Raw genomic sequence first — 14,415 nt, forward strand, 5'->3', positions numbered from 1 at the left:
TTTCTGAAAAGAATATGGTTAACCATGACTATACAATGTTTAACATTTGTCTATGCGCCAGTCATCATTAACTCAGTGGGTCACAAAAATGTGTACCCAGGCGAACAGTGAGCTTGCTCACAAAGTAGTTGTAACCTTTTTAATAATGAATCACCTGAGGTAAGCCTCCGAGTTCAATGTGGGCAGGTCTCAGTGCCAGCAATAGCGAAGCAGGCATGGTCTGGGAATAGAATGTTCGGAAGGCAAGTTGGTTCCACGGTGCTCAATAGAACTAATAGGAGCTGGCAGGGTGACAAATGCCCTAAAATAAGGCCTGTCTTTTTGTGATTACTTCAACATTATGGCAAGCAGCTGGGACATATTGTAATATTATGAAACTGGGCTCCACGGCGGATGCAATGAACTAGTTTTTGTCCGAAAGAAGTGTTGTTAAGAATTTCATCTGTCTAGCCTAACAGTGGATGTAAAGAATCTAGCTAGCTAAAGCATTTACTGCAAATTGAATGTACGATTTTGTAAGCTTGTCTGGCTAATATTTGCCATGCAATGCAGATAGATGAAATAACGTAGTTAGCTATGTTCTTGCTTATTGTGCAGTGGACGATAAAAATACCTGTATGCCTGTGGAAGTGTAGCTAGCTATCTAGCCGATCTGTGTATGGACCCAAACATTTGGTATACGTATTAGGTCAGAACCTAGCTATGAACCTCAGCTATCATAGCTAGTTGTATCAATTTCAAAACAGTCTGAATTACATTAATGAAGCCTATGGATTGAGTACAATATAATATAACTTTGTGCCAAGGATGCAAGTTGTATATACATGTAGTTATTACCATGCGTGAGATCCCCACATTGTACCTGTACATTTAATATATTCACTGATCATGTACTCTACCTTGGCAAATAAAGGTGAAATTCAGGTATGAATGTCTTTGAGATTATTTTTCAGTCATATCCAATACCAGGAGAATCAAATTCCAGTCTTTGAATGACGCTGTATCTGCATGTATGTATTACAATTATACACTTCAACAGTGTTTACCAATCTTGGTCCTGGCACATCAATGGTTACACATTGTAACCAATAGACTACAAACAGGATTTAACTAGTTAAAGGCTGATTTGTAATTCATATATACAGAGATAGAATTTAAAAAACAGTACACTACACTTCCTATGCATGATGTAAATACTCTAAAACCGGTTCATCTCAATGTCTAACGTCCTTCATCTGCATTGATCTGATAAACACAAGATAGGTGTAGTATTTAATCTATTGAGAGACTTAATTTCAACCAGTAGAGAATGTGAAACACTTCATTATCCAAGTGTTATAAATACATGCATTATACATATTATAATTGTAATATTATAAATACAAGTTCAATCTGTACTTCAATGCACATCTGTTGTGCATCATAAAACAGGAAGAACGAGGAGGTAGCGAGAGAGGTGTACAAGACAGAAAAGGAAAGAGTTAAGGACATAGGAGCAGGGAAGACAGCATATGCTCAAAGAATCACAGTGCTACCCAAATATCCTCTCAGTTCATCACAAGTACATAGTGTATCTAGTTAGCTTGAAGATTATCTTTAAACTGTGTGAGGTGGAGATGATGGGACTGAGGGTTGGCATCCTCTCTCACATCAAAACATATCTGCAGACGAGAGACCGATGGAGGGGGAGAGAGAGAGCATGTTTAAGCCTTGTGTTTTTAGTTTTTATTCTAACATTGGTAATCATCATAATAATCAGGAGGTGAATTGCAAAACTGACCTTGGATCATTAACTCTGGGACTACTGCATCTTTATCTGTATTTCAATGTAAAACATCTCTTTAACAATACTTCCTGTTGACCTCACCTCTGATCATGTTGTGCCCTCTATGTAGCCAGTTCAGATGCAGGAGGGGTTCACCGACACAGCTGATATGACCTACAGGATTTAGGGAGAAGAGGAGAGAGGGGTGAAGTGAAGGAGAGAGACTGTTATTGAGAAAACAAGGTAGTTAAAGAGACAGTGTTCAACAGGAATCTCTGTGTGTGGCCTCACCTGGTGTCCACACTAAGTGGACATGCTGAAAAACATGAATGGACACACGAGGACAAACAATATAGTGTACTTCTAGAAATAATGAAGTGTCTTACTATTCTCCTTGGTTGGACCTCTTGCCTATTCTTTTACGGTGGAAGGAGCCACAGTTATACACCTGAGCCTGCTTCTGCACAACACAATCCATCAATCAGATTGCTACATCAGTGTGTAGGTGTGGGTTATAGGGTGCCTAATTGTTCTACACTTTTTCAATATGGGTGATTTTAAAATAGCCTGTTTTGTTTTTGTACAGACATCACACCCTTACCTAAACAGCACCCTCACCTGAGAAATAGAAATCAAAGGGAGAGAAACTGGGAATTGAATAAATGCAGTTGTCATAGCTAAGTAAATGGAATAATACTCTTATTGCAATGTGAATGTCTATTAAAAGAGCCTTTCGTTGTGCATAGTGTAGTCTATGGTGTTGCCAGGGAACAGCACCCTCTTCGAACAAGTAGGAGGTGAAGATCTCCCGCACACGGATAGCCTCTCTTGCTGCATTGTTGGACCCAATCCTTGAAACATCCTGCAGAGCAGCAGACTTCTCCTCTGGAACACGTCGGCAAACTGCAGATCCCCTCCTTGTCCTAGTGTCCATCCTCATCAAGTTATGCAGGACACAGGTAGCCTTCACACACCTGAATTCCTCCCGGAGGCAGTCCCAGATACCCCTGGTCACCCAACCTTGCAGTGCCCAAATGTTAACTGTAGGCAATCGTTTTGAAGGAATATCCAGTTACAAGGTATTTGTAGGAATATGGAAGACAATGTAATTATTTGACTTTTACATCACCAGGTCATTGTGGATTACTAAAGTATAATATCCCTGATAACGTCACAAGTGACACGCTGCAATTTATCACTATCTAGTGTATATGCACCGTATGTTGTTGTTCCGAAAGCTCTGACCTCATAACGACAGTCAAGCATCCAAGCTAACTGGCTAACAGCCGGCTAGCTACTTCCAGACACATGATGAGAGAACACCCCACTCTGACCATTTTACTGCCACTATCAGAGCTGGTTAGGCAGTTTTTATTTTATCCAGAGCATTGGTGACCTTAACAGTGCTGCTGGCAAGAATTTAATTATGCTTTGTTGCCAATGTTTACTGACACTGGACATATTTAACGGGTGTTGAGTGATCAAAAATCCATCAGTTATTCTGTGCTCTGGCAAACTAAGACGAGAGTCTTTTGTTAAGAAATGTAGCTAGATAGCTAGCTTGGTAAACAATGAATCCCAATGCATGACGTAACTTTAGTTAGCGAACCAGCCAACTAATGTCAGCTAGCTAGCTAACAGTAGTACACTAACTTGAAAATACTTTGTCAAAATTAGAGTGGAGTCTTTTGTTAAGACATGTAGCTAGCTAGCTAGTTTATCAATGGACTATAATCACTACTCATGACGTTACTACCCTGCATGAATCTGCAGGTAGCTAACCAACCAGGTTCAATGGCTATAACTAACGTAAACTCACCCCATTCCGTACAAATGTGCGCAACCACAACATTCAAACGAGGCTACAAAGAAAACTATTGGGACTGTAGCGACTGTGTTGACTTCAAAATCGGGGGTGTGAACTATGTTTCTATTCAAGCGTTGATCGACATGGTAATGGCTCTACAGTATTGGAGAAAAGTTGAGAACTGACCCTCCGTTACATCGTGACGTGTCATGCCGTAACGTACAGCACGCATAAAGCTACTATTTATGTCTTACAATCTCTCTCCACCAGGTGTAGCACTTCTCTCATCCTTTAAAAACAATAAATGGACAGTGACGGGCGTAACGGGGGGATACCTAGTCATTTTGTTTCATCATTGCATGCGATCATCATTCTCAAATCCGCTGTTTACTTCTAAGATCACTTTAGCACCGCCCTAAAAACCTGATTCGAATTATAGTGTTTTATTTACATTTTAGAGGCGATAAGTTGGACAGATCGAGTGGAAAAAAAAGAGGCAATTGTCCCACACAACATCTCTCCTTCTCACGATCACCCATTAGTTTCGCTTCCCTACCCACCATTTAAAAAAAAGACCCGACGGGGCTCATTGCCTTCTTAAATCATGCAGAAACGGGCAGCGTGGGGGTCATGTAATTGGTCATGTTGGAAAGGGGAGAAATTGTGCTTTACAATGGTATTGACATTACAGTTGATCTGGAAGTATTACGTTTTTGGGGAGCTAAAATAAGGTCAATTGTACGGACCAAGGCGATGTACAAAAGTGAGTGAGTTTACATTACTCAAGCAAATGTCAAAACTAGAAATGTGTCATATCTGAAAATGTAGCTAGCTAGACTATCTTTTTTATTTCTATTTTACCTTTATTTAACTCTGCCAAGTCAGTTAAGAAGAAATTCTTATTTTCAATGACGGCCTAGGAACAGTGGGTTAACTGCCTCATTCAGGGGCAGAACGACAGATTTGTACCTTGTCAGCTCGGGGATTCGAACTAATATAGCTAACAGTACACTTTAACTTGAAATTAGGTTTATGCAATTTTACTACGCAATACTTTTTTTTTTAATGTGTTTGACACTTACCTCAACATACTGATCAGCTCCAATAGACAGATGCATGCTCTATGGCTGTTACGGATACAGTTATCCTGTGTGTGTATCCTGTGTGTGTGTTTCTTTTCTCTCCTTCTCCCCTCACAGGTGAAAACCATCACTCCCCAATCAGTCAACAATCAATCATCAATCAGAAGACACACCTCCTCCTATTTCCTGACCTATCACAGTTCCTTCCCCATGGTTTAAAAACCCCATAATTTGTTTGTTCTAAAGCTCAGCTCAGCTCAATCTCTCTGTAAATACCATGTCTGTAGGTCTCTGTGTTTCACTCTCGCTTTATGTCTTAACCTTTCTTTTGTTTAAGCACCTCATAGCACTTTGTCATCACCTGTGAGTATTGTTTTTGTTTATGGTGTTTGTGTTTGATTGCTGGTGGGAAAAGGGGGAAACCAAGACAAGTCGCCCATGGGCATACACTACCCGTAGGTGAACTTTGTTAAATACACTAGTTAGAACTGGGCGGACCACCCACTGTATTTTTGGTTAGTTAGTTAGCTGTTAAAGTAGGCTAGACTAGCTTAGGGGTGTGTTTTTGTATATTTATTGTTTCTTTCCTTGGGTCCAGCTCAGCCCCTTTTCCTGCTCCCCCCATTACCGTGTGTTTATAAATAAACCTAGAGTTTGACGGTAGATTTATGTTGTCGTGGTTATTTCGTGCACACTTTTACTTTGTCACAATAATAATTTGCATGAGTTATGTTACGGGTCTCATTACCATCCCCCCTAGACTGTCGGGCCAAAAGGGATTCGTAACAATGGCAGACCAATACAAACTCTTCTCTCAGCATGTCCAGTCCACTTATTATCTCTGCCAATCACGGCTAGCTGGAAGGTTGCTCACTTTTTCTGTGGCTAAACCAACTAGGCTCGCAATTTAACAATTGTATTCGTATTTACAGATGACATACAAGTTTGATAAGGCACATGAACGTTCACATGTTCGAGAAGGCATTCCTGCCCAAAAACACATTTTGATTTTTAAAAAAAATGTTTATGTTCAAACAGGTCTCCTGTGAAGTCGTGACTTACAACATCCGCCTAGTTTCCTGAATTGGGTCACATATGGGAATTCAGAACAGAACAACAAAACAAATTATAGGTGTAAAAGTCTTAAGGGGCATTATGTCCCAATTCAGCTTAGGTAGCCTTCATGGTTTTTAGGGTGAGAAACAGAACCAGGTCCTGTATATACATGGCTGTGCTCCTTGGATCAAAGACTGACCGCCTGTCTGTCTGATCATATGAAAACACTGCCATGCTCTGGTGAGGCTTCATGCTTGTCTACTAGGTGGGTGTATCCATAACAACACTGCTGTAACACAGGCATTACACAGGCCAGCTAGAAAAGAAATCAGCCTGGTCTCATAGACTAGACGTAACATAGTAAATGTAATTACGAGACACTCAAATGAGTATGATATGTTACGTTTGGTATGGATACATAAGACAGTTCACTCAAAAAACGAAAATAGGGTGGTTGGTCAGTGTGGATGGGTGGGTGAATAATGCAAATGCATGGCAACCCAAAGGTTTGAACTTCAACTTTAGCATTTCAGCTAATTACCAATACTCACTACTTTTGAGCTACTTTGCTACTACTTGGTATTTTAGCTAACCCTTTCCCTAAGGCTAACATTAATCCTTTAACCTAACGCCTAACCCTAAACTTAATCAAGCTATCATTAATCACAAAAACATTGAATTCGTTACATATCATACCTTTTTGCAAATTCATAACATATTGTATGAATTGCAATTTGCAACATATCATATGAATTATAATTCGTAAAATATAAAATATATGAAATGGATGATGGACATCCCTAAATTAATACATACCATACGAAAGGTATCACATCATACTAATTGGAGTGTCCCGGATTTGCATTTACTATGACACGTCTACCCCTAAGTCCAGGTTGATAGACCATCAGACAATATTGGGCAAAATACAGTGACTGGACCTATACATCAACTCAACATTAGACTTTAAAATCAGCCAAAAATATATTTTAAATTCTCTGGAGAAAAAGCCTATATTGGACTTAAATTTCCTTTTAAAATGTCCAAGATGAGAATTATCCTGCTTTTGTTCCTTTAATAGGTTGATGAACATGCAATAATATTGAATTAATCAATACTGAATAAAAAATATCTCAATATTTAGTATTCCAGTCGACCTTAGCCTATAATAAAATACTATTCTAGTGTCATGTGGATTTCAGCTAGATCCCAGCGGGCAGATGGAACATCAGCCTGTCAGGACAAACTGGAATCTTCTCTGTTCTGTATCTGATATGGGCTGCAGAAGACGCTCAGGTCTGTCTATCTCTGTCTCTCTCTCTCGCTCCCTCCCACCGCCTCGTTTCCCTGAGAGCCGTGTTTTGCATCTCTCCCTAATTTGCATTTCTTCTTTATATTTTCCGTGCGACGGTCTAGCCGCTCGAAATCATAGAATAAGGCGTAGCACCGCAGCAATATCTACATGCTCCCGGCATTTCCAAAGCAATACGCACGGCGGAACCCATTGGAAAATTTGAATAATGTTGCCGAAGCTTTCCGGAAGGTGAAATTGAGGAATATATTTGGATCAATCCGTTTGGTTGCGCACTAGAGGAGACACATGCCTTCGAGGTAAACAGACAGCAGGACTGGACAGCCAGATAGTAGCCTAGGTTATATCGTTTTTCTCCCGCGTTATAAGCGGTTACAGGCTGTTATAACGCCACGGTAGTGGTCCTAAGGTCGAGCAGAGCGTCATATTTTGGTTTGTGCACCTTGGTTGGTTATTGAGACGCAGTTGGAAATGTCGGAAGTACTACAAGACGAAATGAGTCATTATGGAAATGAGGACGATGAGGGACACCTTTCCTTCACCTGTCGCCTCCAAGACACCAACAACTTCTTCAGCGGCTCGCAGGGGGGCAAACGCCCGCCCAAACTTGGACAGATAGGCAGAAGCAAACGAGGTAACCATGACCAAAGTATTTTCAGTTGTGTCTCCATTGTCCATATACTCAACATTGGATGGGAAATAATGGTAGGCTATCGGCAATTCAATGGGAAGTTTATTCTGATGAATATCGTATGGGGGTAATCGTTTTTAAGAATTCTGTTCGCATTGCAACACAAGTTTGGATGCGCAGTGCGTGCGTTCTGCTGTGAAATGCCTCTAGGTCCATGTGTAAAACTCAACTCCACAATGTACTTGACATCACGGAGTTGACCGGCGACTAGTGTGTGCGGACAGGAGCTCAGACGTCACATAAAATGTAGTTTTTTTTTTTTTAACGATGTATTTCAGCACTCAAATAATAGAACGCATCGTGGATTTGAGTTTTACTTGGCTAAGTGTTGCCATGCTGTTCCACTGAATTTTCCACATGGTGCGATTCTATAGGATTGTAGAATGTATTCTGTATGTACCTTATTCTTGTGTGTGTGTGTGTGTGTGTGTGTGTGTGTGTGTGTGTGTGTGTGTGTGTGTGTGTGTGTGTGTGTGTGTGTGTGTGTGTGTGTGTGTGTGTGTGTGTGTGTGTGTGTGTGTGTGTGTGTGTGTTACATACAACTCGTGTATCACATGCGCAATTGCACACACACCATCTTTCTCTTTGTCTTTCTCTCTTTCTACTTCCGTGCAGTGCTGTTGCCTAGTGCATGAGTTCCGTGTATTCATACCAGTTAAAGATTAGATTCTTAGATGTGATAATGTGCCAAACCGCCTCCTCCTCATCATCTCCCTCGTGTTCTTCACAGTCATCGAGGATGAGAGCGGCGTTGACGAGGCGCAGAAAAACGGGACAGAGAAAACACAGACGGAGGCTTAAACACACCACCCCCGCCCCCCCGAAAGACATTGATTCTCATTTTCTATTCGAAATCAACAGTTTTAATCCAAAAACACTGTATATAAGCACTTTCATCCCATATGGCAGCAAGCACTTCTAGACCCTCTCCCAGTCCACATGATGGTGATCTCCTGGGACTTATACTGGCAGGATGGGGAAGCAGCCAAGACAAGAGATGGAGACGGACACGGAGACCGAGACGGTGATGGATACAGACGCCCAGGTGAATGCTGTCATGCCAGGGTTTACGCCCATAGAGCTTGTCTAAAACGGGGGATGACCAGCCTTCTACCCAGAGAGCTACATAGTGAGCAGCAGGCTTTTGCTTCAACCCTACACATTTTACACTAGTCAATTATTGGTCGTATATAACTCCTAAGCAGGTTGACCAACAAATGTAGCAGTCTGAAAACGGTCTTTTCATGGTCCTGGGTAGCAGCTCATTCGTAGCATTAGGTGTATTAGAGTAGGGATGGATCAAAACCCTGCCGGAGGGGGATAGCTCTCAAGGAGGAGGGTCTAAACCATGTGACCAGGAGAGGATGCTGATGGAGGAAGACAATGCTGTCGAACAAACGCAGAAATCAGGGAACAAACTATAGAAATGATCTTATAAACTAAAGCACACACACACACTTATATCAATCAAACCATATGATATTACATTACCATTCTTTCTGCTCTTGATTCTTCTGATGACGAGTGCAAACAAATAAATAATATAAATAACTTGTAAATAAGAAATGGTACAGATGTAGGATCTTAATTTGATCACCCTGTTGCAGTAAAACTTGTAGTGTATGTGAGGTTTAAAAAGGCATCTGAAGTTAGTCATTTCCACTTTGAAATTTCAGGCATGATTTCCCTTATGAGAAATGCATCAAACCCTACAAATGTCCATTAATTATGATCCACATAATAATTCACATTTCCTGTTGCTGCAAGATTATTTTCCTGCTGTAGCAAACTGGCTCAAATTAAGATCCCTACATCTGCAGCCCCACGTTCTGTTCTGTGCCAGTCGGTTTCTGCTCTCTTGTCAACTCCTTGTGGAATTGTCATTTTTGGTGTGACAATTGGTCGTGATATGGATCTGGCAAGATGGCACGAACAGATCTGAGACCAGGCTAACGTTTTGTTGCACAGCGTAGAAAAGAAGCAGTGAAATGGTTTGTTGTAATCTAACGTAATGTGTCTGTATAAAGAGACCTTATTCATTAACCCTTTGGAGAAGTATTTTGCAGTGCTCAAGGCCTGAGGGAAAAACGGAGGGAGAGTTTTGTATGGCGAGAATTACGATGAAAGGATTAATGAAGTGATCTTTTCCTTTTTTTACTTCTTATAAATTTTGATGTCGCCTGATCAGTTTTTGTTACCATCCTTTGCATCTATAGAGTCATGTATACACATTATACAGTACTGTACATCACTTGTTTGTAAGGCACCAAAAGGCCTAAAGTCTGGATTGTTAAATATAACTGTACACACTCCCTATTTATGAACTATTTCTATTGCATTGCGCATTATCACATGTGCCAAATATCAGGAGGGATAACCAGACAACATGGTTGCTTATGTTGTGCTTTCTATACGTTTAATTGTAACAATTTTGTTATTCTTCTGTTGTTGCCATTGTTCAGGGCTTTTTCTTACCACTGAATTACCAACTGATGCATGGCAGAAATGGAATCATGCATGCATGGCAATGTTCTGAAGACCTATCTTGTGTATTCTAGAACACCTCCTATACCACTTTGAATGACTATCCTCCAGAACAGTCTTAATATGACGTATGTTGTACTGTGCTGTACTATTATCTCACTGATTTGTACAGTAGTCTAATATCTTGTAATAAAGATTCAGAAGAAGTTAATTAAGAAGTTTACAGTGTTTATTGTGATGTATGTTGGATAATTCTACGTTGCTGCCGAAATGGTGCTGCGTCAGAGGCGTCATGCCCATTGGGGGCACAAAGACACGTGCCCCCTCAGATGTTTTTTTTTCTTCTTCTGTCAGTTGTATTTTGTGGAGGGGGCACACAGACTTTGATTGATAGCCTGAAATGGAGTACGCCCACCTATTTTCCCTAGTAAAGTGGTTCCTTCCAAGGTGCACCACAGAGTATGCTATGCAGGACGCAGTGCATGCAGACAGTATCGCCAGTGGAGGAGGAGAGCGAGTGTAGCAGACTGACACATACAGCGTTTAATTTGATTTAAGCTCCCGGTGATCGGCATGACTTGAGGTATGTTGGCAAATTAATTTGATCAAGATATGTAGCCTATTGATTCCTTGTTGATGAATAAATAATTTTTAAAATGTTTCGTTGTTTCTCTGTAATACTAGCCACCTAGCAATTTAATGAGGTTGGCTTTAGCTAGCCAGCTAGATACTGTAGGTCCCCAATCTCCCGACCTCATAACTAGCTACCAAGCCATTTCAGGCTATCAATCAAGTTAGAGTAGCTTGTAGAACTAGACTTTATAAAAGGAAGCAATTACTGCGCGAGGTGGTCAATCGGGGAGAGAAGGTCCATAGGCAGGCAGGAAGCGTGGTCTCATAAAGATGTATCGCTGTCAAAATTAATCACCCACTTGGATGATGCTACGTCATTAACATGGTACCATAAAGCACACCACATTTAAATAATAATTCAAAAGCAGCCTTATAACTTTGTCCTCCCTATGATCCTCATCAATGCACACCTCTGCTGTCTTGCTTTCTGTTTCTCAACCTCCGGACACTGGCTGGCATTCAAATCAAAACAGCTAGCCAGCTAACGTTAGCTAGCTAGCTAAACAAACAAAATGACTTGCCAGCTTCAATATTAATGCTGTGGTGGATTCTAATGATATTAATTAGCTATATTGATTATTCAATTTTAAAACAAAAATATTGTAGGAAAAGTTTTTACATAAAAAATGAATTAATTACAAAATGTACAGGAGCTCTCTGCTTTAATGTATTCTGTGTGTTATGATCCAATGTAGTGTGTTGAAATTTGGAAGAAATATCCTAGGCATATTAGTGCAGTAGCCTATATTGAGATGTGGTATTTACAACAGTCAGAATGACACCCTCATTAAAATTACAATTGAACAAGTAAGGTATGCTTAGATAACCTATGCTGAACAATATACTTTACTTTTTTACATTGAAAAAAACATAGAATTAGGCATAATGATTATGGCACTAGATTGCAAGAAAAAGCCATTTCAGGTGTTTGCAAAATTCTCCAACTTCCTCCATCCTCATGTACCTCGTGGCACCTCTACAATAATAGGTGCATGACGCCCCTGTGCTGCTTTATTAATATATAATAATAAATAATTTGATAAGTTTGGGCCTGTATTTGCTGAACACACAAAACACAGAAATCGAATGTATTCAAGTCAACCCTGGGCAGTTTCACAGACACAGATAATGCCTAGACCTGGACTAAAATGGCTATTCAGAATTGTGTTTAATCCAGGACTAGTCTTAATCTCTGTCCAGGAAACTGTCCCGAGAGGAATGGAAACACTACAAAATAAGTTTTGCTCATGTGGTCTCCCACTTGACAGTCAAGGTCGAGTCAGCCCTCTTTTTTTCCCCATGTGAGAAAGCCGATTACTGTTTCTGGGAAACTCAGATAAGGAATTAAACTGGAATTACAGGAACTGTTTGACCAAGTAAATAATGCTCATTAATAATGGAGTCAGTCACAGTTTTACTTCAAAACTGTTTTCAATAAACTTAACTTAAAGACTCAAGAGAGTAGATGAATGGAGAGACTCTCTTGGCTCTGTAAATTAATCTTTGTTATGTTATGTCTTCATTTTCTCATCCCAGTCATAGGATTGGCTCTTGATAGTATCCGTGTCTCTCCCATCCTTCACGAACAACCCCTGCTGCTGCGCTATCCAAATCTCAGTTTATCTCTTTACTCAAGACTTCCTCCTCCTCTTAAACTCTTAACTCAGGTTGGTGTAATGTAGACAGCGTGGTTGCTGGGGCACTGAGGTATGTTGCGTCGTGATGAGACTTGACATTTCCAGCTCTGCTCTGGTGACTAAATGATTCATGTTCTGTGACCAAGCAGGCAAGCTCTCTCTATGTCAGCGAATCAACAGCACCACTTTAAGTCAGAACTTATCTGAGCCGAGACACAGTAGCAAGGAACACACACGGAACACACACACAGACAGTTTAAACACACTCTGCAGGCTGCCCTGACACACCACCAGGGTTTTCCCACCCACCACCCCAGCCCCGGGGCCAGGTCAGTGAAGGAGTGAGTGAAAACCACAGGGTGGAAAACCACACTGTCCTTCGTCATCGGGTTAGTATGTAAATGGATGTGGTGTGGTGCAGTGTGGTCCTGTGTGTGTGGCATGCAAATTACCCAGGAAATATGACCCAGCAAATTACCCAGGATAGATTTGCATCTGTTTCAGGTTGGAGTCTCCCGTCATATCGTCAGGCATCGTCAGTGCTCGGAGTACACCATGCGACCACTGATAAGCAGGGAGATCGGGAAGAACAGTGGGGGAAACAGGATCTAGTGCCTAAAGAGTACCAGGAATGTTATGTCTGAATTCTCTGTATTCTAGAACGTCAGCAACCACATTTCCATCCACAGTTTCTGTGCGAGTAAAGTCATATCGTATTTTTTTAAATCACGACGCTGTGATTGAAACAGGAAGTTTCATTGTAATTTTATTAAATGCCGGCAGATAATTTGTTCGTTCGACATGGTATCTTTTTGTGTCAGTAAAATGTATTAAGCAGGAAATGGCGGTGGAAATGCCTTAAATATTGATATAATAACCATCATATCAAAGTCTATTTGGAGTCACACAATGATATGGTGTGTGGTCTTCCCACTATGACTTGGGAAAATGGTCATGATAAACTTCATAGGGTAGTGAAAGTGCACGGTGATGAGCTTAATGCTGCTTTCCTGTAAATATCAATGATGACCTGACATGATCATCAACGCTCGACTGTTGTTTATCCATAATAATCTCATTATGTAGACTTGCCAAACCGCACAGCCTACTCCCACTGTATCTGCGAGATGTTGACTAGAACACAAGTGCCAAGCCCAGAGTAGGCACATTTGCTATTCAATGTAACAGTTTTTGTGACCCAACTATCGGTAGAACTGAAAATTGCGATAGAAACACATTGAACTTTAGATTTTTATCCGGTACATGAAAACTTGAGCGAAAAAGTACATTTTGTGTGTACTACTTTATCACGCAGTGCTATTTAATCCGCATTAGGTGGAAGCATACACTATATATTCAAAAGTGCGTGGACACTATTTCAGACACACCCATTGCTGACAGGTGTATAAAATTGAGCACACAGCCATTCAATCTCCATAGACAAACATTGGCAGTAGAATGGCCTTAATGAAGAGCTCAGACGTGGCACCGTCATAGGATGCCACCTTTTCAATGGTCTGGGGCTGTTTTTCATGATTCGGGCTAGGCCCCTTAGTTCCAGTGAAGGGAAATCTTAACGCTACAGCATACAATGACATTCTAGAGATGATTCTGTGTTTCTAATTTTGTGGAAACTGTTTGGGGGTAGGCCCTTTCCTGTTTCAGTGTGACAATGCCCCCATGCACAACGCGACGTCCACTAATGCTCTTGTGGCTGAATGGAAGCAAGTCCCCGCAGCAATTTTCCAACATCTAGTGGAAAGCCTTCCCAGAAGAGTGGAGGCTGTTATAGCAGCAAAGGGGGGAACAACTCCATATTAATGCCCATGATTTTGGAATGAGACGTTTTTGACGAGCAGGTGTCCACATAGTGTACCACTGGTGGGAAAATGCACATATTTTCTTTATGCAGATTCTCGAATACTCACTTGAAAATCTGTCGCCAATT

Source organism: Oncorhynchus gorbuscha, linkage group LG03, assembly GCF_021184085.1.
Source record: "Oncorhynchus gorbuscha isolate QuinsamMale2020 ecotype Even-year linkage group LG03, OgorEven_v1.0, whole genome shotgun sequence".
Lineage (NCBI taxonomy): Eukaryota > Metazoa > Chordata > Actinopteri > Salmoniformes > Salmonidae > Oncorhynchus > Oncorhynchus gorbuscha.